General features: G+C 50.1%; 1 long non-coding RNA gene across 1 annotated transcript in view; it reads left to right on the top strand.

The window, feature by feature from the left end:
• The first annotated feature begins 10,131 nt into the window (after positions 1–10,131).
• The window catches only part of LOC141164571 (uncharacterized), a 139,837-nt gene continuing 122,019 nt past the window's right edge, over positions 10,132–27,949 (top strand). The window contains exons 1-2 of the long non-coding RNA XR_012250931.1: positions 10,132–10,347; positions 15,690–15,793. This is a non-coding gene — a long non-coding RNA (uncharacterized lncRNA). The remainder of the gene's footprint in view (positions 10,348–15,689; positions 15,794–27,949) is intronic.

Here is a 27,949-nt window from a genome sequence, read left to right on the forward strand (position 1 = left end):
ACCAAGATGTCGTCCAGGTACACCACAACGCAGGAGTAGAGAAGGTCCCGGAAGATGTCATTGACCAACTCTTGAAAGACGGCAGGAGCGTTACAGCGACCAAAGGGCATTACCAGATATTCATAGTGGCCGTCCCGGGTGTTGAATGCAGTCTTCCATTCATCCCCTTGACGGATACGGACCAGGTTGTACGCCCCACGGAGGTCCAGTTTGGTGAAGACTCTAGCCCCCCTCAGGCGATCAAATAATTCTGGAATGAGCGGAAGGGGGTACTTATTCTTCACCGTGATCTGGTTAAGGCCTCTATAGTCTATACAGGGACGGAGAGAGCCGTCCTTCTTTTTTACGAAGAAGAAGCCTGCTCCCGCCGGGGAGGTAGATTTCCGGATGAATCCCCTGGCCATATTCTCCTCAATATATTCGGACATCGACCGGGTCTTTGCAGCGGACAATGGGTAAATACGCCCACGGGGAGGAGTAGTACCGGGTAACAGGTCGATAGGACAGTCGTATGGTCTATGAGGGGGTAATGTCTCTGCCTCCTTTTTATTAAAGACATCAGCAAATGACCAATAGGGAATCGGAAGTCCAGGTAGATTAGTTGGGGTAGGAGAAGGACGGACGGGATGAACAGGAACCAAACAAGTCTTATGACAGTCCTGTCCCCAGCGAAGGACTTCTCCGGTCTGCCAGTCAAGCACGGGTGCATGTCTCTGGAGCCAAGGTAGACCTAGTAAGAGGGCGTGAGAGAGTCCAGGCAGAACATGAAAAGAGATGCTCTCAGAATGCAGCATTCCCACCTGCAGAGTTATGGATTCGGTGATGAGTTGGATGGGACGTGGTAAGAGGCCCCCATCCACAGCAGCGACAGATAATGGTACAGCCAGAGGTTTGGTGGGAATGCGGTATTTTTCTACCAGGGACTGTGAAATAAGATTCCCGGCCGCTCCAGAGTCAAGTTGGGCTAGTTCGCAATAACGATTCTCCCCGCAGATAATAGAGACTGACAGTAGCAGAGATGGAGAGGATTTATTCTTGTCTAGGTCGACCTCTCTGAGCGAACCTAGACACAGGCATTTCCCGACCTCTCTGGGCAGGTACGGATCCGGTGCTCCTTACTGCCACAGTAGAAGCAGCTCCCTTCGGCACGGCGTAAGTCCTGACGGGTTTTGACCATCTTGGTCTGGTCGACCTGCATAGGCTCAGGAGAGTGTACCTGGGGAGAAACGGAGGGAGTGACGGGTTTCTGAAAAGTAGGAGCTAGACGTGGAAACCTCCTCTCACGGGTGACTTCTTTGGCACGCTCCTGGAACCGTAGGTCAATCCGGGTGGCAAGAGTTATTAAGTCATCGAGAGTGGTAGGAATGTCCCGACCGGCGAGTTCATCTTTAATACGGCCGGACAGACCCTCCCAGAAGACAGATACCAGAGCGTCGTTATCCCAAGCCAGCTCCGAGGCAAGGGTACGGAACCGTATGGCATATTGGCCCACGGTGAGACTTCCCTGACGGAGGCGTAGCAGAGATGATGCGGATGAGGTCTTCCGTCCGGGTTCGTCGAAGACTTTCCGGAAAGCCGTGAGAAAGGCAGGCAAGTCGGACACCAGGGGGTCTCCTCTCTCCCATAGAGGATTTAGCCAGGCCAGGGCCTCCCCGGTGAGATGGGACATGATGAAGGCAATTTTGGCCCGGTCGGAGTTAAACTGGTGGGACAGGAGTTCAAAGTGCAGGGTGCACTGATTTATGAAGCCCCGAGCCTGAGCGGAGTCGCCTCCGAAGCGAGGAGGTGCAGAAAGCCGGGGTCCGGGGTAGGATACCATGGTATTGGTGGGCAGCGGAGCTGCCGGGTTGCGAGTCATGGCACTGGCGGTGGTTGCTGGTGGAGCAGTCATAGTGTCCAGGCGAGAATTGACATTCCGCAGGTGACCCAGGATGGACTCCTGTTGGGACCTCTGACGGGACAGTTCATGACAGAGGTCCGAGAGCGAGGGAGCTTGGGTGCCACCGGGATCCATGGCCCGAGCAAACTGTAACGGGTCTGGGAGGCGGAACCTCTGAGCTACTATACAAGGGGGCGGTCCTTGTAATGGAGCGGGTGGCGACCAGGGAAGACGGGCAGGCAGTCACAGCAGGTGACCGGAACAGTCTCTGGGTGTACGGGCAGGAGGTCACGGCAAGTGACCGGGGCAGTCTCTGTGTAGCGCCGGCGTCCCTGCCCTCTGCTAGGCAGGGACGCTGTTCCCCTCACCTCCCTGCTCCGTGCCCGGCGTCCTCCTCCCGCTCTGCTGGCAGCGCGCGCTCCTTCCCGGCCACTGTGCTTAGGGCGCGCGCGCGCGCTCTCCCTCCCTCTTAAAGGGGCCGCGCGCGCCGTCCTAAGGAGTCCCCGGCCAATGGCCGGAGGACTTCACCATATATAAGGCACCTCCTCCAAAATGGAGGTGCCCGAGCAATGTTGTTGCACTGTTCACTACTCTGCTTCAGCCCTCAGGTCCCGTTGCCAGTTACCTGCCAGATACCTGCCAGATTCCTGCCAGCTTGCTGTCTTTTTCCTGCCTGATATTCCGCTACCTGCCTGCTAGCCTGAGGTCCGACGGTCTGCCTTACAACTCCTGTCAGTCTGTCTAAGGACCAGCTTGCCCGCTCACCTGGGAGCGCACTTCAGCTACCTGCCTGCTTGCCTGAGGTCCGACGGTCTGCCTTCCAACTCCTGTCAGTCTGTCTATGGACCAGCTTGCCCGCTCACCTGGGAGCGCACATCTGCTACCTGTCTGCTAGCCTACCTGGAGGCTCCGCCGTCACGTGCTGTGACCACCTGCCTGTCCAGTGACTCCTGTCCGCTCACCTGGGAGCGCTCATCTGCTGCCTGTCCGCTAGCCTACCTGGAGGCTCTGCCGTCACGTGCTGTGACCACCCGCTTATCCAGAGACTCTCGCCCGCTCACCTGGGAGCGCTCATCTGCCGCCTGTCTGTTGGTCTTCCTGGAGGCTCCGCCGTCACATGCTGTGACCACCCGTTTATCCAGAGACTCTCGCCTGCTCACCTGGGAGCTCAAGTCTACCATCAGCCGCCACAGGTCGTACCAACCCTTTACCCAGAGACTGCCCCGGTCACTTGCCGTGACCATCTGCCCGTTCTTCCAGAGACTGTCCCGGTCACTTGCCATGACCATCTGCCCGTTCACCCAGAGACTGCCCCAGTCACTTGCCGTGATCTCCTGCCCGTTCTTCCAGAGACTGTCCCGGTCACTTGCCGTGACCATCTGCCCGTTCACCCAGAGACTGCCCCAGTTACTTGCCGTGATCTCCTGCCCGTTCTTCCAGAGACTGTCCCGGTCGCCTGCTGTGACTGCCTGCCTGGTCGCCACCCGTTCCCTTACAAGGACCGCCCCCTTGTATAGTAGCTCAGAGGTTCCGCCCCCCAGACCCGTTACAGTTTGCTCGGGCCATGGAACCCGGTGGCACCCAAGCTCCCTCGCTCTCGGACCTCTGTCATGAACTGTCCCGTCAGAGGTCCCAACAGGAGTCCATCCTGGGTCACCTGCGGAATGTCAATTCTCGCCTGGACACTCTGACTGCTCCACCAGCAACCACCGCCAGTGCCATGACTCGCAACCCGGCAGCTCCGCTGCCCACCAATACCATGGTATCCTACCCCGGACCCCGGCTTTCTGCACCTCCTCGCTTCGGATGCGACTCTGCCCAGGCTCGGGGCTTCATAAATCAGTGCACCCTGCACTTTGAACTATTGTCCCACCAGTTTAACTCCGACCGGGCCAAAATTGCCTTCATCATGTCCCATCTCACCGGGGAGGCCCTGGCCTGGCTAAATCCTCTATGGGAGAGAGGAGACCCCCTGGTGTCCGACTTGCCTGCCTTCCTCACGGCTTTCCGGAAAGTCTTCGACGAACCCGGACGGAAGACCTCATCCGCATCATCTCTGCTACGCCTCCGTCAGGGAGGTCTCACCGTGGGCCAATATGCCATGCGGTTCCGTACCCTTGCCTCGGAGCTGGCCTGGGATAACGACGCTCTGGTATCCGTCTTCTGGGAGGGTCTGTCCGGCCGTATTAAAGATGAACTTGCCGGTCGGGACATTCCTACCACTCTCGATGACCTAATAACTCTTGCCACCCGGATTGACCTACGGTTCCAGGAGCGTGCCAAAGAGGTCACCCGTGAGAGAAGGTTTCCACGTCTAGCTCCTACTTTTCAGAAACCCGTCACTCCCTCCGTCTCTCCCCAGGTACACTCTCCTGAGCCTATGCAGGTCGACCAGACCAAGATGGTCAAAACCCGTCAGGACTTACGCCGTGCCGAGGGGAGCTGCTTCTACTGTGGCAGTAAGGAGCACCGGATCCGTGCCTGCCCAGAGAGGTCGGGAAACGCCTGTGTCTAGGTTCGCTCAGAGAGGTCGACCTAGACAAGAATAAATCCTCTCCATCTCTGCTGCTGTCAGTTTCAATCGTCTGCGGGGAGAACCGTTATTTCGAACTAGCCCAACTGGACTCTGGAGCAGCCGGGAATCTTATTTCACAGTCCCTGGTAGAGAAATACCGCATCCCCACCAAACCTCTGGCTGTACCCTTGTCTGTTGCTGCCGTGGATGGGGGTCTCTTACCACGCCCCATCCAACTCATCACCGAATCCATTACTCTGCAGGTGGGAATGCTGCATTCTGAGAGTATCTCCTTTCATGTTCTGCCTGGACTCTCTCACGCCCTCTTGTTAGGTCTACCTTGGCTCCAGAGACATGCACCCGTGCTTGACTGGCAGACCGGAGAAGTCCTTCGCTGGGGACAGGACTGCCATAAGACCTGTCTGGTTCCCGTCCATCCCGTCCGTCCTTCTCCTACCCCAGCTAATCTACCTGGACTTCCGATTCCTTATTGGTCTTATGCTGATGTCTTTAATAAAAAGGAAGCAGAGACACTACCCCCTCATAGACCATACGACTGCCCTATCGACTTGTTACCCGGTACTACTCCTCCCCGTGGGCGTATTTATCCATTATCCGCTGCTGAGACCCGGTCGATGTCTGAATATATTGAGGAGAATCTGGCCAGGGGATTCATCCGGAAATCTACCTCCCCGGCGGGAGCAGGCTTCTTCTTCGTAAAAAAGAAGGACTGCTCTCTCCGTCCCTGTATAGACTATAGAGGCCTTAACCAGATCACGGTGAAGAATAAGTACCCCCTTCCGCTCATTCCGGAGTTATTTGATCGTCTGAGAGGGGCTAGAATCTTCACCAAACTGGACCTCCGTGGGGCGTACAACCTGGTTCGTATCCGTCAGGGGGATGAATGGAAGACGGCATTCAACACCCGGGACGGCCACTATGAATATCTGGTAATGCCCTTTGGTCTCTGTAACGCTCCTGCCGTCTTTCAAGAGTTGGTCAATGACATCTTCCGGGACCTTCTCTACTCCTGCGTAGTGGTGTACCTGGATGACATCTTGGTCTTCTCTCCGGATCTCCAGACTCACCGGAGGGACGTTCGTCAGGTCCTGCTCAGGCTCAGGCAGAATCACCTCTTCGCTAAATACGAGAAGTGCCTCTTTGAGCAGACCTCGCTTCCGTTTTTGGGCTACATTATTTCTCAGACCGGCCTACGAATGGATCCAGAGAAACTGTCTGCCATCGAGAAATGGCCTCGACCGGAGGGGTTGAAGGCCATTCAGCGGTTCCTGGGCTTCGCCAACTACTACCGCCTCTTCATACCACACTTCTCTTCCCGGACTGCCCCAATTTCCGCGCTCACCCGTAAGGGTACTAATCCCAAAGAGTGGCCGCCCGAAGCTGAGGAGGCCTTTCTTTCCTTAAAACAGGCCTTCTCTTCCGCCCCGGTGCTGCATCGCCCGGACGGCAACAAGCAGTTCTTCCTGGAAGTTGACGCCTCCTCCTCTGGAGCCGGAGCGGTACTTACTCAAAAATCATCTTCCGGGAGGATGGTAACTTGCGGCTTCTTCTCTAAACTCTTCTCCTCCTCAGAGCGCAATTATTCCATTGGAGACCGAGAGTTATTGGCCATCAAACTGGCATTGGAGGAGTGGCGTTACCTGCTCGAGGGGGCTCTTCACCCGGTAATAATTTACACTGACCACAAGAACTTGGCTTACCTCCAGCATGCCCAGAGACTTAACCCGCGCCAAGCCCGGTGGTCCTTGTTTTTTGCTCGCTTTGATTTTGTTCTTCATTTTCGCCCGGCTGACAAAAACGTCAAGGTGGACGCCTTGTCTCGATCCTTTCTGGTGACTGATCTCGAGGAAGATCCGAAACACATCATCGATCCCGCCAGGGTAATGCAGGTGGCTCCCGTGAGTCTAAATCGTCTCCCTCCCGGAAAGACGTTCGTATCAGTACCTGATCGGGAGAAGATCCTTCACTGGGGTCACTCGTCTAAACTGGCTGGTCATGCCGGTCAGAAAAAGACCCTCCAGCTTATTACCCGGCACTACTGGTGGCCTACCCTGCACAAGGACGTAATAGACTTTGTTTCTGCCTGTGTGTCCTGCGCCCGCAACAAGGTTCCGAGACATCTGCCAGCCGGTCGCCTCCTTTCGCTCCCAGTACCTGCTGCCCCCTGGCAGCATATAGCAATGGACTTTATAACAGACCTCCCAGTCTCTGCCGGTTGTACGGTCATTTGGGTGGTCGCTGACCGCTTCTCCAAGATGGCTCATTTCGTTCCCCTGCCAGGCCTCCCGTCTGCACCCGAGCTAGCTAAAGACTTTATTCGTCACATCTTCCGTCTTCATGGCCTGCCCCTCCACATCGTGTCGGATCGTGGGGTACAGTTCACCTCACGCTTCTGGAGAGCCACTTGTAAACTGCTAGACGTCACCCTGGACTTCTCTTCCGCTTACCACCCACAGTCCAATGGTCAAGTGGAGCGGATCAATCAGAACCTGACCAGTTACCTCCGGCACTTCGTTAATGCCCATCATTCAGACTGGGTGGATCTCCTACCATGGGCCGAGTTCTCTTATAACAATCACGAGAGCGAATCCTCCTCCAAATCCCCGTTTTTTGTAGTCTTCGGTCAGCATCCTCGGATTCCTTTTCCTGTCTCCACCTCTGTGGACAACCCGGCTGCGGAATCTCTCGTTAGCAAATTTTCCTCCATTTGGGAGAGTACCCGATCCGCACTCCTTCAGTCGTCCGAACGGATGAAAAGACACGCTGACAAAAAACGCCTGGATCCTCCACAATTTCGTCCCGGAGATAAAGTCTGGCTCTCATCTAAATATGTCCGACTCAAGATACCTTCTTACAAGTTAGGGCCTCGGTTCATCGGCCCCCTGGAGGTCATCAGTCAGATCAACCCGGTGGCCTATAAATTGAAACTCCCGGCCAACTTACGGATCCCTAACTCCTTCCATGTATCTCTCCTCAAACCTGTGGTACTTAACTCTTTTTCCAAGTCTACAGGCACGCCTCCTGCTCCGGTTTCTGCTGAGGACGAGTTTGAGGTAGAGAACATTCTTGCCACCAAAAGGGTAAGAGGAAAGACCTTTTTTCTAGTAGATTGGAAGGGGTTTGGTCCTGAGGAGAGAACGTGGGAGCCCCGGGAGAACATCCATGCCCCTCTTATCCTTGCTAAATTTCTGTCTGGCCTAAAAAAGGGGGGGCCTAAAGGGGGGGGGGTACTGTAGCGCCGGTGTCCCTGCCCTCTGCTAGGCAGGGACGCTGTTCCCCTTACCTCCCTGCTCCGTGCCCGGCGTCCTCCTCCCGCTCTGCTGGCAGCGCGCGCTCCTTCCCGGCCACTGTGCTTAGGGCGCGCGCGCTCTCCCTCCCTCTTAAAGGGGCCGCGCGCGCCGTCCTAAGGAGTCCCCGGCCAATGGCCGGAGGACTTCACCATATATAAGGCACCTCCTCCAAAATGGAGGTGCCCGAGCAATGTTGTTGCACTGTTCACTACTGTGCTTCAGCCCTCAGGTCCCGTTGCCAGTTACCTGCCAGATACCTGCCAGATTCCTGCCAGCTTGCTGTCTTATTCCTGCCTGATATTCCGCTACCTGCCTGCTAGCCTGAGGTCCGACGGTCTGCCTTACAACTCCTGTCAGTCTGTCTAAGGACCAGCTTGCCCGCTCACCTGGGAGCGCACTTCAGCTACCTGCCTGCTTGCCTGAGGTCCGACGGTCTGCCTTCCAACTCCTGTCAGTCTGTCTATGGACCAGCTTGCCCGCTCACCTGGGAGCGCACATCTGCTACCTGTCTGCTAGCCTACCTGGAGGCTCCGCCGTCACGTGCTGTGACCACCTGCCTGTCCAGTGACTCCTGTCCGCTCACCTTGGAGCGCTCATCTGCTGCCTGTCCGCTAGCCTACCTGGAGGCTCTGCCGTCACGTGCTGTGACCACCCGCTTATCCAGAGACTCTCGCCCGCTCACCTGGGAGCGCTCATCTGCCGCCTGTCTGTTGGTCTTCCTGGAGGCTCCGCCGTCACATGCTGTGACCACCCGTTTATCCAGAGACTCTTGCCTGCTCACCTGGGAGCTCAAGTCTACCATCAGCCGCCACAGGTCGTACCAACCCTTTACCCAGAGACTGCCCCGGTCACTTGCCGTGACCATCTGCCCGTTCACCCAGAGACTGCCCCAGTCACTTGCCGTGATCTCCTGCCCGTTCTTCCAGAGACTGTCCCGGTCACCTGCTGTGACTGCCTGCCTGGTCGCCACCCGCTCCCTTACAAGGACCGCCCCCTTGTATAGTAGCTCAGAGGTTCCGCCCCCCAGACCCGTTACACTCTCGATGAACGGGCTGGAGGTCACGGCAAGTGACTGGGGCAGTCTCTGGATGAACGGGCTGGAGGTCACGGCAAGTGACCGGGGCAGTCTCTGGATGAACGGGCTGGAGGTCACGGCAAGTGACCGGCGCAGTCTCTGGATGAACGGGCTGGAGGTCACGGCAAGTGACCGGGGCAGTCTCTGGGTAAAGGATAGGTACGACCTGTGATGGCTGAACCTCCAGGTAGGCTAGCAGGCAGATGGAAGATGTGTGCTCCCAGGTGAGCAAGCGAGAGTCTCTGGATGAACGGGTGGTCACAGCATGTGACGGCGGATCCTCCAGGTAGGCAAACAGGCAGGTAGCGGAGGAGCGCTCCCAGGTGAGCGGGCAGGAGTCTCTGGAATAGCAGGTGGTCACAGCACGTGACGGCGGAGCCTCCAGGTAGGCAAGCAGGCAGGTAGCGGAGGAGCGCTCCCAGGTGAGCGGGCAAGAGTCTCTGGAATAGCAGGTGGTCACAGCACGTGACGGCGGAGCCTCCAGGTAGGCTAGCAGGCAGGTAGCAGATGTGCGCTCCCAGGTGAGCGGCCAAGCTGGTCCATAGACAGACTGACAGGAGTAGGAAGGCAGACCGTCGGACCTCAGGCTAGCAAGCAGGTAGCAGGAATATCAGGCAGGAAACAGACAGCCAACTGGCAGGACTCTGGCAGGAATCAGGCAGGTAACTGACAGGTATCTGGCAACGGGACCTGAGGGCTGAAGCAGAGTAGTGAACAGTGCAACAACATTGCTCGGGCACCTCCATTTTGGAGGAGGTGCCTTATATATGGTGAAGTCCTCCGGCCATTGGCCGGGGACTCCTTAGGACGGCGCGCGCGGCCCCTTTAAGAGGGAGGGAGAGCGCGCGCGCGCGCCCTAAGCACAGTGGCCGGGAAGGAGCGCGCGCTGCCAGCAGAGCGGGGGGAGGACGCCGGGCTCGGAGCAGAGAGGTGAGGGGAACGGCGTCCCTGCCCTCTGCTACAGGTAACAGGAGAAATTGCGGCATGCAGTTTATTGTTCAATTTCTCCTGAGTAAGCAGATACCCCATATGTGGGGGAAAACCACTGTTTGGGTGCGCGGCAGGGTTCGGAAGGGAAGGAGCGCCATTTGACTTTTTGAATGTAAAATTTGCTTGAATAATTAGCGGATGTGCCCCTGACATAGGCGGATTATAATGAGGTCAATCCGGGCTACCGCCCGGGGCCCTGGGCTGCCATGGGGCCCGGGGCTCCCAGGGGTCTGTGGCCGGATTGACCTCATTATAATGTGTGACAGGAGGGCCCGGGAGTCGGAAGATGGAATCTGCCCTGCTGTGTCCGGCGACGCTGCGAGGATGACTCACCAGCTGCTGACTGTGTAAGTGCAGGAGAGGAGGCTCCGCCCACCTGCTCCGGCCTTCGGCAGAGCACAGAGCCCTCTTACAGCATGGCCACTGCTCTCCCTGCCCCCTACCCGGGTCTGAATGTTACCTCTCCGCTCTCCCCCTCCTGCCCTGCAATTACACCAGAGCTCTGCAGTCGGGTCTCAAGAGGAGGGGAGGCTGCCCCACAGAGAAGATGGAAGAACCTGCATCATGTACAGAAAGGGTAAGTCCATGTGCAGTGTGTGTGTGTTTTATTTATATATATATATATATATATATGTGTATGTATGTATATGTGTGTGTGTGTATGTATCTATGTCTATGTATTTGTGGACCATAAGAGGGGCTCACTCGCTGTCGTGGCCCGGGCCGCTTCCCCTGTGCAGGACCGCTGGCACTTCACCTGACATGGCCGTGAGCTGTGCGGCTGTGTCTGGTATTAATGACACGGCAGGGGCGACACTGCGCCTATAATTGTGCTTGTGTATTGCCCCTGCCGCGCCATTACTACCAGACACAACCGCACAGCGCACGGCCATGTCAGGTGAAGTGCCGGCAATCAAGCAGCGCCAGAGGTCCTACACAGATGCTGTAGAAGCAGCCCAGGCCCCAACGGCGAGTGGGCCCCTCTGATGGTCCAGGGCCATGTCTGTGACATGCCGGCGGCCCTGCACTGATACATGCATGAGGAGCTGCTGGACAGGACAGTTTTATGTGTTTATAAGATATGTACGTATGCAAGTGTCTGTGCGCATATCTGCGTACCGTGTGCATGTGTGCGCATATCTGCATATCGTGCGTGCGCACGTGTGCTGGCCCGGCCGCATCACAGCTAGAAGACATGGCCCTGTGCGCGGCAGTGTCTGCTAGCGTGACGTCATGCAGTGCGCCCTGCACTGCTTCTTACCACCAGAGAGGAGCTGGACGACTGGAGCCGAGCAGGGGGACGGTGAGTGATGTGTCAGTGTGTGCAGATATCATTGTGTGATATGTCTGTTTATATGTATTTTTGTGTTTCAAATGTGTTTATGGTTAGGTGCCCACGATGCAGAAATGCTGCAGATTTTTTCTGCTTCTCCCTGGCAGGAAAAACGCATGCAGATTTTACATGCGTTTTTCCCACCAGGTAGAAGCGTTTGTCAAGCGTTTTTGCATGCATTTCCGCATACGGGTTATCAAGCGCTTTTCCAAGCGATTTTAGCATCACTTGGAAAGTGCTTGACAACTTGGTCACACTATATAAATCCATGCAACCGGCATATATAGTGTGACCAAGTAATAGTTAAAAAAAAGAATAAGAATGGTAAAAAGTAAAGATTATACTCACCTTCCGATGGCCCCCGGTCTCCTCAGCGATGCATCCGGTGTGTTGAGCGGCTCACTGTGGTGTGAAAGGACCTTTCATGACGTCATTTAGTCATGTGACAGGTCATTCGACAGCCGATATCAGCTGTCATGTGACCTGTCACATGACTAAATGACGTCATGGCAGGTGCTTTCACACCACCGCAACGCATACAACAGACCGGACGTATCGCTGAGTTGACCGGGGGCCATCGGAAGGTGAGTATAATCTTTATTTTTTTTATTTTAAATTCTTTTTTTTACAGGTACTATGGTACCCGGGTCTGGATGAGAGTCTCCTCTTCTCAAAACCCGGGTACCATCCGCACATTGAAACGCTTCATATCCGCGTGTGCACATGTAGTCATGTGGATATTAAGCGATTCAATGCAAGTCAATGGCGGCAATTACGCTGCGTGTCCGCAAAATTAATGGACATGCTGCGTATTTTTCAGCAATGATAATCCGCATTGGAAATTTCCGCAGCATGTGCACAGCACAGCGGATTATCATTGGGGAACATGGGGCACGTATTACCAAGCGTTTTTTCAGCGTTTTCGCTGCGGAAATTCCGTGGCAGAAACGCTTGAAAAACGCACAGTGGGCACGCAGCCTATGCGTGTATGTATTTGTCTTTGTATATGTTTGTTTGTGTGTGTGTGTGCATCCTCCGGCTGTATCTGAGGGGGGGGCACCGTGCGTCCTTCGGCTGTATCTGGGGGGGGGGCACCGTGCGTCCTCCGGCTGTATCTGGGGGGGGGGGCACCGTGTGTCCTCCGGCTGTATCTTGGGGGGGGGGGGCACCGTGCGTCCTCCGGCTGTATCTGGGGGGGGGGCACCGTGCGTCCTCCGGCTGTATCTGGGGGGGCACCGTGCGTCCGGGGGGCACCGTGCGTCCTCCGGCTGTATCTGGGGGGGGGGGCACCGTGCGTCCTCCGGCTGTATCTGGGGGGGGGCACCGTGCGTCCTCCGGCTGTATCGGGGGGGGCGCCGTGTGGCCTCCGGCTGTATCTGGGGGGGCGCCGTACGGCCTCCTGCTGTGTATAGGAGGATTATGTGAAAGCTCATATTATACAGTATGAGACCCTACATACATAGGGGGATGTCCGCATGCTTAATTGTGCTCAATATTAAGCCATACAATTAATATAAAAAAAATAATTATAATTAATACGTTAATATTGTGCAGAATTAATTTCACGTGAACTATCACATGATCTATCAAAGGGGGATCATGTGACAAGTCATGTGATACATCAGGTGTGTCTGTGTGTGTGGGGGGCCCATGCCGTCTAAACTGCCCGGGGCCCTTGCTACTCTTAATCCACCCCTGGCCCCTGATGTGCCTAAACAGTGGAAGCCCCCCACAAGTGACACCATTTTGGAAACTAGACCCCTCAGGGAACTTATCTAGATGTGTGGTGAGCACCCTGAACCACCAAGTCCTTTACAGAAGTTTATAACATGGAGAAGTGAAAATAAAAATATCAAACTTTTTCCATAACAATGATGTTTTAGCCCCAATTTTTTTATTTTCACAAGGGTAAGAGGAGAAAATGGACCCCAAAAACTTTTGTGCAATTTCTCCTGAGTACGCCAATACCCCATATGTGGGGAAAATACAGTGTTTGGGTGCACGGCAGAGTTCAGAAGGGAAGGAGCACTGTGTGACTTTTTGAACGCAAAATTGGCTGGAATCGAGAGCAGACGCCATGTCGCGTTTGAAGAGCCCCTGATGTGCCTAAATAGTTGAAACCCCCCACAAGTGACCCCATTTTGGAAACTACACCCCTCAAGGATTTTATCAAGGGGTATAGTGAACATTTTGAACCCAGAGGTACGACACAGAATTTGATGACATTAGGTCATCATATTGAATAAGTTGTCATTAGTCTTGAGCGCAAGTGCTCGCTACTTGAGTTTGCATCGGGTACTCAGGTATGCACCAAGTATCACGAGTGCTCAAGTGAAATGCTGGAGTCCCCGCCAGCATGTTTCACGGTTATTAGACACCCCAAAAAAAACATGTGGGGATCGCTCGAGCATGGCAGGCAATCCCCCCGAGGTTTTTTTGGCCGCGAAGCATATGGGGCGGAGACTCGAGCACCCGCGATACTCAATGCATACCCGAGCACCCGATGCAAACTCAAGTAGCGAGCACTTGCGTTCAACACTAGTTGCCATATTGTCATTTTTTTTTTTTTTTTTTTATAAAAAAAAAACCAACCCTAACACCAACCCTAACATTAGCACAACCCTAACCCCAACCCCAGCCCTAGCGTTTATTTTTTACGCCGTTCCTCATGCGGTATAAGTGATTAGACGACCTTATTCTTCGGGTCGGTGAGACTACAGCGATACCAGAATCATATCGGGTTTTTATGATTGACAGCTGTCACACACTAAAAGACACATATTTTGTAAAATCTAGTTTTTGCATCGCCATATTTTGAGAGCTATAATTTTTCCATATTTTGGCCGACAGAGTCATATGACGGCTTGTTTTTTGCGGGATGAGTTGACGTTTTTATTGGTGCCATTTTCAGGCATGTGACATTTTTTGATCACTTTCTATGCCAGCTTTTGTGAGGCAGAATAAACAAAAACCAACAATTCAGGAATTGTTTTTTTTTTAATTTTTTTATTCTACTCCGCGTGTGGTAAAATTGATAAGGCAGCTTTATTCTTCGGGTCAGTAGGTTTGGCTGCATTTATCTGGATCTGAGCACACAGTATGGCTCTGAATACATCAGAATTCATTCGGCTGCTTCTGTCATGTGTCACATCATCAATAAACACTAGTGACCCAGTGCCACTGGCAGCCATGCATGCCCAAGCCATCACACTGCCTCCACCGTGTTTTACAGATGATGTGCTATGCTTTGGATCATGAGCTGTACCACGCCTTCGCCATACTTTTCTCTTTCTATCATTCTGGTAGAGATTGATCTTGGTTTCATCTGTCCAAAGAATGTTCTTCCAGAACTGTGCTGGCTTTTTTAGATGTTTTTTTAGTAAAGTCCAGTCTAGCTTTTTATTCTTGATGCTTATGAGTGGCTTGCACCGTGCAGTGAACCCTCTGTATTTACATTCATGCAGTCTTCTCTTTATGGTAGATTTGGATATTGATATGCCTACCTCCTGGAGAGTGTTGTTCACTTGGTTGGCTGTTGTGAAGGGGTTTCTCTTCACCATGGAGATTATTCTGCGATCATCCACCACTGTTGCCTTCCGTGGGCGCCCAGGTCTTTTTGCATTGATGAGTTCACCAGTGCTTTCTTTCTTTCTCAGGATGTACCAAACTGTAGATTTTGCCACTCCTAATATTGTAGCAATTTCTCGGATGGGTTTTTTCTGTTTTTGCAGCTTAAGGATGGCTTGTTTCACCTGAATGGAGAGCTCCTTTGACCGCATGTTGACTTCACAGCAAAACCTTCCAAATGCAAGCACCACACCTCAGATCAACTCCAGGCCTTTTATCTGCTTAATTGAGAATGACATAACGAAGGGATTGCCCACACCTGTCCATGAAATAGCCTTGGAGTCAATTGTCCAATTAGTTTTGGTCCCTTTAAAAACAGGGTGGCACATGTTAAGGAGCTGAAACTCCTAAACCCTTCATCCAATTTTAATGTGGATACCCTCAAATGAAAGCTGAAAGTCTGAACTTCAACTGCATCTGAATTATTTTGTTTAAAATTCATTGCGGTAATATCTAGAACCAAAATTAGAAAAATGTTGTCTCTGTCCAAATATATATGGACCTAACTGTATGTACGGAAGGGCCTCCTGACACCATCTGTTGAGGTACGGAGAAGGATGGGGCATATTTTATTTTAATGACCGATCCTTTTATTCTCCATGGGAAATAAGTTTTCTGGCAACAGCTTACTCTCCTCTCCATATTGAGCACAGATGAACACTCAACTGAACTGAGTGTGCACTTCTCTTTGGGAATCAGGAGAGACGCCTGACTGCCACATAGTGTTTTAGCTGATACAGGTGCATCTCACTAAATTAGAATATCATCAAAAGTTAATTTATTTCAGTTCTTCAATACAAAAAGTGAAGCTCCTATATTATATAGAGTCATTACACACAGAGGGATCTATTTCACGTGTTTAATTCTGTTAATGTTGATGATTATGGCTTACAGCCAATGAATCTCGGCTACCTGTCTGCGTTCTTCCAGCACCTTGGCTACCTGTCTGTTTTTTCCAGGACCTCGGCTACCTGTTTCTCGTGTGCCACAACTACCCGCTGCACCAAATCCCATGGCCCGTGTGCCCACCGAAACCTTGGGCTTTGAGGATCCACCTCACCAGGTCAGCCTAACAGTCAGGACACTTCTTTCAAATTGGATTGATTAATGCTCCAAAATCAAAGGTTTGGCTTAATACACTGGCAGACGCCAACAGAAAAGGGCTCCTGTTCAAGAACAATATATGGGCCCTTTGCAGGCCCAAGAACTCCTAAAAATGCAAAATTGCACCTGCTTTGGGGGTAGAAATGGGCCCCTCACCTCTTGGGCCCCTGCTGGCCGCACATGTTGCACCAATGATTTGTCCGCCAATAGCTTAATATCATCCAATGTTTATGGCCATTTTTATTATTGTAGTGGTGTATATATGGACATTTTATGAACACAAGTGTATTATGGCGCCATGCAACCTCCGAGTCATATGGAGCCATCATAAAGCACCCATAGACTTCTAATGGGCTCATACTATATGTGTCTGATATCAAAGGAAAAAGTGCATACTTTATCTTTCTCTAAAATTCACTAATACGACATTAAAAAGTTTTTTACACCAGGATAATTTTCCTATAATATGGCACTGTACTTTGCACTATATGGCTGCACACTTAGGATGTACTGCTCCATAACACACAGCTGCAGACAAAGCTATCTTTCCTCACTACCCCATACACATGCATGCTCGTTCGTATGAGGATGCATGTATTTTTAATGGAGAAAGTACCAGAAGGAGCGAGCCATTACTAAACTAGAGGGGGACGAAATGATCGGAAGTTGAGTGATGAATTACAATGTGGCATTGCCAATTCTATTATCATCCCATCATTGCCTTGTAAGCAATCCCCTAATACACAGCCACTTGTATCCTCATCAACCAGTCCACGATAAAAACATTTCAGCTTTATAACACACACCGGAGGTTGAGTAAATACATTTTACATCAGATGAGTTTTAAGAGGCTTCATTTCCTTCTCCTTCTGTGCATATTGATTGAAATCAGTCGTCTTGGTTAAAATTTAGTGGAGAAGAACTAAGGCGGAGGGTTTTCTCCTGGGAAATGATTTTGTAAGCAAGGAGAATAGATTGTGACACTAAGGGGAAAGGTGCGATGTGGAGCAGAAATGGATTTACCCTTTATTCAGACTCAGTGGAGTCACAACAAAGACGGTTACTACATGGTTAATCAGGCTGTAGGTCCAGAGTCCATAATGACTTACTGAGATGCTCTTACATGTGCCATTTTGGTGCAGTTTTGGTGCCATTGCGAGGAGGGGATTGTAAAGGAGAGGATTAAAAGGAAAAAGGGAGGGGATTAAAAGAAAGAGTTTGGAGTATCTTTGAGAACTATAAAACACCAATGATGTCTGTCCACTGTCTCTAACATCACGTCCTCTCTAGTCTTTCTGCCCTGTGCTAACCTTCCTAAATGTAATATTTCCATCTCAGTGTGTGGTACTACCATAACTCCCAGGTAGCATGGCCACCGTATTGGGGCTATATTACTTTCACTCCCTATGTCCAGGCAACTCAAAAACACCACAAGAATCTGAATTCTTTTCTTGTAGAAAACCAGAAAATTTGTAAGCCCCATAAACCTTAGACGGTTGTCCGCCAATCCTTCAGCAGATAGCGATCTCATCTTTCTTTGGTATATACAGGAGCGCTCTATGAAAGAGTTGCTGCCATACATCTCTGGCTGCGATTAATCTTCGAGAGAACCAAATGATTGTCAGTTTGAAATCATATACCCCAGATAATCAACATCCCCGACCGTCATCTGTCTGTGGCCCCCATACACATTTGACTATTGGTCGTTAATATTAGCTGCTTTCACGGATGTTATTCTAATATGTATGGAGAACTTTAGGACCTTATCTATTGTTGCATTTGCGCCTATTTTTTGTGTACTTTTTCCTGTTTTAAGGCTTTGTCTTACGCCAAATTTTGCTTTTAAGTTGTGTTTATTTTGAGTCTATTTTCTCCTTGTTCCTCTGTTTTTTTCTGACTTTCTCTGCGGGCTTGGTTTTTGTAACCCAGACCTTTGCCACAGGTTCACTATTTGCGACTTTTTTAAAAAAAATCACAAAATTTGTGCACAAATGTAATCTAGACCTCCCTCCAATCAAGTAATTTTTTTTTTTTTTACACACCAGAAATTTGTGAACAAATGTTTCATGCAACATTTTAGTGGAACATGAGACTTTTGTTGCTCTAGAAAGCCTCAAAAGAAGGAAATAAACGAAAAATAAAAATCGGTCTTTGGGTCTCCATGCGCATTGGACTAAAGTCGACCAAGTCTGCCAATATCTGTGGGATTGTCCAACAGTCTAATGTGTTTGTGGGACTCCTGACTATCCCCAAACAGAAGATGTCAGGGGAGAGAAGGATCTGACACATTGGATTTTCGATGGCCGGTCCTTTTTGGAGATAATCTGCTATCATGGGAGTCTGGAAGATATAGAGGACTCTGACAGCGACTCTCTAGAGAGCGCAGAAGAGCTCAGCTGAGTACTCCTGTGTATGGGGGACTTGGGAGAGAAAGCTGTCTGCGAATAGCTATCTATTGGGTACGGTGGGCTTTCCTTTCACTAAACTCTCCCCTCTCCAGTGTATCCTGAATGCAGCTGCCAGTCTGTAGGATACAGATGCAGTTGAATACAATGGTGGAGCAGGGAGCCATCAGCTCTCTGCACCACCATTTACCTGAGCTGTCTGAGACTTGGCACAAGGAAGCACAATGTCCTGTGTTTGGAGGATTTGGGAAAAAAACGGTCTACGAATAGCTATCTAGTGTGGATGGGGGGCTTTCCTTTCACTAAACTCTCCCCTCTCCAATGTATCTTGAATGCAGTAGCCAGTCTGTAGGATACAGATACAGTTGAATACAATGGTGGAGCAGGGAGCCATCAGCTCTCTGCACCACCATTTAACTGAGCTGTCTGAGACTCGGCACAGGAAGCGCAATGTCTTCACTACGTCACGCCTGCTGTGCTGAGACACACAACACAGAGTGGAGACCTTCCTTACTCAACGCCAAGATGCATTTTATATTAATTAGCCAGTGGGCACCATACTATTGTGGAAGGAGCACTGTCGGGTATCATGTGTAGGCGTCTTATTAGGTGGAGCAACATGATACTTTAATAGAGTGTAGGGGGCACTTTGGGGGCTTAATAATATGTGGAGGGTACAGTGTGGGGCAGTGTAGGAGGGGCACTGTGGTTGCATTATAATGTATATGGGGACATTAATGTGTTTAGGGGCATTTTTGAGGCATCATATTGTGTGGAGGGACAATGTGGGGGCATCATACTATTTTAGGGGATCAAACAGTTTGGCAACACTAAGGGGTTTAACTAGGGGTATGACTTCTATGTGGGTGCACAAAAGGGACTTATATGGGTGTACTAAATTTTTTAAGTCAGAACTAGGTCCTGCTCTGCCCCGGTCTATTTTGAGGTCTGATGGCACATAGCCAGGTGAGATATTAGAGATTGGGACCGTCCCGATTGGGTACACCTTGTCGCGGTGGGATGGCTTTTGCACTGTTTTGATCAAAATAGTGTCAACTATTTATTAACTTACTGCAGGATATGGACGCATTGTTTTTATTCTAGGTTTTGTTTGTTAATGGCCTCAATGTGAATGTGCACCTATACTTTGCACTTATACTAGCACTGATGCTGTGTCATGGCTTTGGTTTTGCTTTATTCTGCTCTAGATATGACGTTCGGGATCCCGTCTCTGACACAGAAGTAAGTAGGTTTTCTGGATTCATGTGGGCACAGCTTCATTATTATATAATGAAATATCACATGATTTCCTAATATACATTGGGGCACATCGATGAGGCTATTGAAAAGCAAAACTATCTTTGTTGCCCATAGCAACCAATCACGGCACAGCTTTCATTTCATATTCTGCTCTTTAAAAATGAAAGCTGCACTGTGATTGGTTGCTATGGACAACAGAGACTGTTTTGATTTTAGACAGAGTTAATAAATCTGCCCTACTGGGTTTTAATGGCCTATTATTAGGCTACCGGTGGAGGTCTAACCTCTAGGATCCACACAGATCCTGAGAATGATAAGATACACAAGCGTGGTATCCCCTTCATTGATTTTTCCCTGCACACAACCGCCCTATGGCTGACCCCAATACTAGCGCTACATCCCCTTCAGTCTCTGTAAATCGGACCCCCACCGGTCATATCCTAGAAATATGTTATCACTTCATAAGTTGCGAAAACCCATTTATCCATTTTAATATCACTGTTTGCTGTCAATGAATGGGAAACGTCTCATATTTAGAGGCTTAAATCCCATTATGACTTAGACTACCTCATACAAAATCTTAATAGTTATGATCCCAGTACTAAAAAGTGTGCCTGAACCCCCTTAGCCTGGGTTAGTTCTGGAAATTTCTGTAGATATTGGGACCTGGACCTCCATACAGTATAAGTGAGAGTTTTAGCTCATAGACTTCCATATACTGCAGATCACCCCTTTAAATTGGACCAGTCACTTGCCATAAATATGTACTGTAATTGTTGTACCTGATGTAAATGTCGCTGTTCTCCTGAATCCAGCAATGTTTTTCTTTTATTTCTGCTCCTCTTTGTTCCTGAGATATGGCCCCCTCTTCCCTGTATGTAAGTCTAGTCTTGTTAGTCAAGTGGGCGTGGTCCTCAAGAAGACACTTTGCTAGAAAAGAGTTGACACAAAGACTAGATGCACAATACTGGTCAAAAGTTTGGCTAGGAATGGCTTCCAAAAGACTTGTAGGAGTTCACAGAGGGACTGAGCACTTGTTGGCTGCTTTGCCTTCACTCTGCATCCAACTCATCCCAAACAATCTCCATTAGTTGAGGTCATGGGTGATTTTGGAGGCCATGTCATCTGACTGAGCCTCCTTCCCTCTCTTTCTTAGTCACAGCCCTTGTATAGACTGGAGATGTGTTTTGGCCCGGGTCATTGTTCTGTTGCAACATAAATCATGGTCCCACTAAGTGCCAACCAGATGGCATGACATGTTATTGCAGAATGCAGTGGTAGCCACGATGAGTGCGTCTTGAATTCGGAATAAATGAACAATTGTGTGACCAGCAAAACTGCCCGAAACCATCACACCTCCACCTCCATGCACAATGGAGTCTAACTAAGACATGGCGATTGGTATAAAAAATCTCAAAATTTTAACTATTCAGACCATAGAGCAGATTTTGACAGATATAATCTTTTGTTACTTGGACCATACAAATATCTTCTTTTTGTGGTCCTCAGTAGCCGTGTGTTTGCAGCAATTCGACCAAAAAGTCCTGGTTCTCTCAGTCTCCTCTGGACAGTTGATGTTGAAATGTGTCTGCTACTTGATGGCTGTACTCATTTATGAGGGCTGGCATCTGAGCTGTGGTCAGTTGACAGTTTATGAGGCTAGTAACTCTGATGAACTTATCCTCTGCAGCAAAGGTAATTTTTGATCTTTCTTTCCTGTGGCGGTCTTCACGAAAGCCACTTTCATCATAGCAATTGATGATTTTCATAACTGCACTTGAGGATACCTTCACAGGCCGCTGAGTCCACAAATGAGCTGTTGGCATGGCATATTTGTTCAATGAAAGCCATCCTTATGAAGCTGAGAAAATGTCAAGGGAGCGTAAAGCTGTCATCAGAGTAAAAGGGGGTACTTTGAGGAATCTAACACACATTCTGGTTTGTTTCACACGTTTCTTTACTCCTTGTTTCCATATTTTGTTGCTCTTCTTTTTTTTTCCTGCCTTGAGTCTGAATCTACAATGTTCAAATTCCAACAAGTACAAGGAAAACCATTGCATGAACAGGTGCGTCCAAACTTTTGACCTTTGCTATATATCCAGGAAAGAAGGGGCCATATCTCGGGAACAGAGAGGTGCAGAAACCAAAGAAAAATGACATCAGGTTCAAGAGAATAGTGGGTATAAAATAAATACCTAAATAAATGAATAAATAAATTATATATTTATAGCATGTGACAAGTCCTGCTTAAGCTGTCACTTTCGCTGACATACAAAGGGTTAAGACTTCCATTCACCGCCTTCCTATTTTATGTATAGACGGAGACAGTATAGAAGGATCTTAGGTGGAAACTTGAACAAAAGTTATATTTTTAGCCCAAATCGCAGGAAGCCGTGATAAATATAGCCGAGGAGGCTGCGTCCTCCATTCCTTGTAGTATGTGCGATACAGCATGCACCGAGAGCCGGTAGAAACGCCTGCTCCTTAATTTATGTGCTGTCTGAAAGGAAGAAGGCTTTTCCATGGGAGGGGAATTGCCCAGAGCGGATGGAAGCACTTCCAAGATAAAAACATGTGGTCAGACAGTGGTCTGACCGCAGCTGCTCCATGGTTGGGCTCCACATCCTTTTGTTTTGATGGTCAGGCTTGAGGGGAAAACACGTGTTGTAGACCAAGTGCAATTTGCACTCTCTGTCACTGAGACTCGTGCCCAGGAAGTACAGGAAAGGACGAAATCTGTTATCAAGGATGCAAGAAACTGATGAACCATTCTGAAATAATGTGGTGGAACCTACGATGGTTCCAAATTCACTATTGGGAAGTCTCATTTATCAAATCTGTCCTCAAGATCTCGTAACTATTATTCCTGAAGGCAGGGCCGGTTTTAGACAAAGTGGGGCCCTGGGCAAAATTTTAAAGTGGGGTCCCAAATACTCACATATTGCATCTTCACACAGAAACATTTCGGTTGTATTTACATGCGCTGAGTTCAGGCCGTTAAACGAGCACGATCGACAATACTGAAGTGGTTCGAGGCTTGTTTCCCAGCTTCTAAACACAGAATGACCAAGAATAATGGGGACAGAACGATCACCAGGAATCAGTCTGTCGCCATACAGTATCATGTTATCAGCAGCAGATCTGCAGTTTTCCCCCAGTGATGTGCTGCTGAGAACAATGATTTTTGTTCCGACATAAACAATCCAATCACCCGATGAATAGGCAACATTTTGCTTGTTTAATATAATGCACCCCATAGTCGTCCATATTGTATAATGCACACCCCATAGTCCTCCACACAGTATACTGCAGTCCCCATATAGCACACATAGTATAATGCACTTCCCATAGTCCTTAATAGAGGGTAATGTAGCCCCCATGTAGTACATATAGTATAATGCAGCTGACGCGCCCCCTGGGTTGTGGGGTACTCGGTGCCGGGCCGATCTTTGCTTGGGGAGGTGTCACAGTGGCGGTGACCCGGTCCGTGACCCAGGGCGGTCAGTAAAAAGGGGGATATTTACAGGGGATTTTATAGTTTTATATATATAGTTCATGACGCTACCTGTGGTATGCGGCTATATAGAGCCGCCACTGCAGCACAGGTCCTCTGGAGCTGTTAATGCAGCAGAGTTGGTTTGGCTCTCCACAGGTAGAGCTTAGCTCCAGGGCAGTGCAGAAATGTTGTAGATGTTACAGGTGATGCTGGGCGTTGTAGTGCAGGGGTGATGGCGCAGTTAATAATCAGTCCACAACTCAATGGCGGTTTCATCTTATGTTTACTTGCGGTGATTAGGCAGACCGGGACACGGGTGCTGGCTAGAAGTGGGAGTTCGGGCAGCCTGGAAGCAAGTAAGGAATCTACCTCGCCAGGTGGAGTTGGAGGCCTTCCCTTTTTCACTAATCTCTTTGGCCCTGCTACTTGTAGCTGTGCGGTGGCCCTCGTCCCTGAGTACAACGTCCTTGTGCTCACCCGTTTGGCAGGCAGCTTGGGCCTTGCTGGTGCGTCGCTCCCACGTGGCGGTGCTGGACCCTGCGGTGCTGCTGAGCCTCCGGGCGTCTGGTGGGGCCAGGAGACCTGCAGTCTCCTGCCCTCCAGTTTCTGCTGCTGGGCCTTCGGTGCCCCACAACCTCGGACTCCGGTGTCCGGTCTTTCCGTGCTCCTATCCCCAGGGGTGAACTGCCGCGCAGCTCCACTCCCTAGGTCTTTCCTCTTCGACGTCCTGACTTCAACTCCTGTCTGTTCTCCTCACACTAACTAACCCCGCCTCCAGATCCCAGTTGCTAAGGGGAGGAGCTCCCCTTGCTGGTCTGGAGCCAGGAAAGTGTTGCATGTTAGCAAAACCTGATTAGGGGACCCCTCCCTGCTTCCAGGCATGGCATCACCCCAATGTGAGGGAGGCAATGCCACTGTGGCAACCGGACTCCTGGGGCGCCACATTCCCCCCTAGTTAACATCAGTACTCCCGGACTGAGGATACCTTTTAAAATTAGCAATAACAATCCACATTACAAACAATGTACAAAGTCAAAAATTACAAAAACCAAACTAGAATTGGAAACAGTCATTGCGGCGCTTAGTCTTTACACCAAAATCCGGGTAACTGAAATTTGGCTGGTGGGAACCGCATCAACCCACTTTGTGTATCGTCCCTGGGCGTGGCTTCAGGGCACACCTGCGGTTTATTTTCTAGGCCAATTAGTAACTATATCCAACATTGTCCTGACCACATCTAGTCCTGTGACCCAATTGTCCATACATTTAAAAAATATACTTTTCCAAGCCTATTTAACGGGTACAACTATATACAACATACACTTTAATTCTCTTACACTTTAGTTCCTCCAGCGGGCAGGAAGCTGACCTTTAGTACTCCGGGTCGATCTACGTAGTACTTTTGTTGTCACTAACCTACCCTGGTCCCTAGTGTCTACCCCAGTGGGAACTACACTACGGGTAGTCTGAGGTAACACCGGTAGGCTGGGTAATCTCCTACGAATTCTTTGACACACCCTGAGTACGACAGGTTCACTGCTAGCAGAGGGTAGATTCTCCTGATCTGCTGCTGATAAAGCATCTGTCTCTGGGGCCGGCTGGTCTTCCAGATGTTCTGGAGCCTCTGCAGCTTCTGGTGAGGCCGCTTGGAGAAAGGTCAGGACCGGTACCACAATCGCTTTGTTCACCTGCGTCCAAGACCGGGGAAATTCTCCGAAGACAGTCTGGACCGTCTCCTCCACTTTTTCTGTGGGCCGAGGGCTGGCTTGATCTTCTTCTGTGTGTTTCAACTGTTCAGGACATATCTTCAAGTGATCTGTTGAGACTGCCGCTGAAGTTTCTCCTCCATCCTTACTGATGAGGCACACTTTGGTGTTATCGTAATTCTAAGGTAGGACGGTGTATGGCTCAACCTCCCACTGGTCATCTAATTTGTGGACTCGTCTCTTCCTTTTGAGTATTTGTTCTCCAGGTGACAAGGGAACTGCAGGTGCGTGCTGATTGTAAGTTTTCTCCTGCTTCTGTCTCGCCTGGGACAAACTTCTCTCCACACATTCTTGCACCTTACGGTATTGTTGCTGCCGCTCTGTATCCCAATCTGCATCTGGTGATGTCGTCTTTGGTGTTAAGACTCCCATGTCCAAGTCAATGGGTAGCTTACCAGGTCTTGCTCTTGACTCGCCCCCTGGGCCGTGGGGCACTCGGATCCGGGCAGTAGGGGAACGATGGGAGTAGTAGTGGCAACCCGGTTCCGTGGCTCAGGGTGGTCAGGGTGGTAGTCCGTTATGCGCTGATGATTATGTCCGACTACGCCACCCGTGAATTGCGGTTATTAGGAACCGCCGCTGCATGCAGACCGCTGGGGCTGATGAGGTGTGCAGCTAGGGTAGTGTGACTCCCCACGGGAAGAGTGCGGCCCCAGGGCAGTATAATGGATGGTGGGAGTGATGGTGGTGAGAGTCCCAGTACCGGTAGTGCTGGAGGCGCGAAGGAGCACACAGACAACAGGTTGCAGGGCCTTGGTCAGGGTGAGGGTGTAGGCCTACCGTGCTTTCTGTGCTCCTTCTGGCTATCTCCTCCTTATAGGGTAACAGCCCACGTTTCCGAGCTTTCTGTGTACTCTCGCCTGTATGGCCTGCGACGTGGGTTCCTTTCTGCTCCTGGCCTGGTACGGCTTTACTGGTCCCTTCTGTTGTGGCAGAGCCTCCAGGTTTCTTAGGCCAAGGAACATACAGTCCCCTGCGGACTGGTTATCTGCTGTGGGATGTGGAATCCTCCCAGCCTCAGACACCAAAGTCTGGTAAATTAAGTCCTTTATCTGCTAAGACAGGCTCACTTCGCCTCTTGTCTCTGGCTTGTGGCTCTCCTCTTGCCACACTTCCTCTTAGATGCAATACAACTTTCTGTCCCTGCTCTGCTCCGGGACAAGTCTCAGTACTGAGACAGGTCATCCAGTTCTCTCTAACCCTGCCCTCAGTTCCAGCTTTTATAGGGGCAGCCTGCTCCCCCTACTGGCCTGAGACAGGAGGTTCTGCATGCTAATGTTCCCCTGACTAGAGAACCTCCCCCCTTCTCTCAGACACAGCTTTATTACATTTTGTGGCATCCAGGCCAGGGTGACACATTCCCCCCTAGTGAAATTTAGTACTCCGGGACTAAACAATAAACAAAGACAATATGCATGACCATAACACATTATCAGGAAAGTGACGCACAGATTGAGTTCTTAAGGTCACAGTGTGGTCTGTGACCGGGTGTCCATATCACCAATACAACGGGGAGCCTTAACCAGGTGGGAGTCTGTCCTACCCCAAGTCCTTTACAGTCTTAGTTCATTCCTTGGTTAGGCTCCGAACGCAGTCCATACAAGGTCCCGGTTATAAAAAGTCCATAACCTGTGAGTCCTTACGGTAGCTGCAAGAAACTGAAACACAGAATTACCAAACATGCATGTAACTTGGCAAACATTTCAACTTTTGGCAACAGGGTTATTTACAATTAGTGCACTCTATATTCTCCAGCGAGCGGGTATCTGTCCCTTTGTGCTCCTGGTTGACCTCCTTAACCCACTGTCTGGTGGTGGACCGACTTGGCTTTCCCCACTAGCGTTAGGGGTACAGCTACCAGCTGGGTGTACAGGTAGGGCAGGCAGCTGTCTGCGGGTTCTTTGGCTTACCGCAGGCATGGCAGGCTCACTGTCAGCAGAGGGTTGACTCTCCTGGGCTGCTGATACAGGCTCTTCTGCATCTGGAACCGCTAGCTCCTCTTCACCTTCCGGCTCTGGTGTTGGTTGTTGCTGTGCCGGTTGCAGGAAATGCAGGACTGGTACCACTATGGCATCGTCTATTCGAGTCCAGGACTGAGGGAACTCTCCGAGAATGGTGCTGATCATAGAATCATAGAATCATAGAATCATAGAATCATAGAATGGTAGAGTTGGAAGGGACCTCCTGGGTCATCTGGTCCAACCCCCTGCTCAAAGCAGGATTCACTAGATCATCTCAGACAGATGTCTGTCCAGCCTCTGTTTGAAGACGTCCATTGAAGGGGAACTCACCACCTCTCGTGGCAGCCTGTTCCACTCATTAATCACCCTAACTGTCAAAAAGTTTTTTCTAATATCTAATCTGTGTCTCCTCCCATTTAGTTTCATCCCATTGCTTCTAGTCTTTCCTTGTGCAAATGAGAATAAAGATGATCCTTCTACAATGTGACAGCCCTTGACATATTTGTAGACAGCTATTAAGTCTCCTCTCAGTCTTCTTTTTTGCAAGCTAAACATTCCCAAATCCTGCAACCGTTCCTCATAGGACATGGTTTGCAGACCAGTCACCATTCTGGTCGCTCTTCTCTGAACTTGCTCCAGTTTGTCTATGTCTTTTTTAAAATGTGGTGCCCAAAACTGTACACAGTATTCCAGATGAGGTCTGACCAAAGAGGAGTAAAGACCGATAATGACTTCACGTGATCTAGACTGTATGCTTCTGTTAATACATCCCAGAATTTTATTTGCCTTTTTTGCTGCTGCATCACACTGTTGACTCATGTTCAGTCTATGATCTATTAGTATACCTAAGTCTTTTTCACATGTACTGTTGCTTAGCTCTATTCCTCCCATTCTGTATATGCTTTTTTCATTTTTATTGCCCAGATGTAGTACTTTGCATTTTTCCCTGTTAAAAACCATTCTGTTGGTTGCTGCCCACTGCTCCAGTTTATTTAGGTCTTTTTGAATCCTCTCTCTCTCTTCTCTAGTATTAGCTATCCCTCCTAGCTTTGTGTCATCAGCAAATTTAATCAGCTTACCCTCAATTCCTTCATCTAAATCATTGATAAAGATGTTGAACAATACAGGTCCCAGGACGGAGCCCTGTGGTACCCCACTTGAGACATTCATCCAGCTGGATGTGAAGCCATTTACAACCACCCTTTGAGTCCGATCACTAAGCCAGTT

The sequence above is a fragment of the Phyllobates terribilis genome, unplaced genomic scaffold (genome assembly GCF_046119375.1).
Source record: "Phyllobates terribilis strain yellow unplaced genomic scaffold, ASM4611937v1 Scaffold_10__3_contigs__length_209671492, whole genome shotgun sequence".
In the NCBI taxonomy this organism is placed as follows: domain Eukaryota; kingdom Metazoa; phylum Chordata; class Amphibia; order Anura; family Dendrobatidae; genus Phyllobates; species Phyllobates terribilis.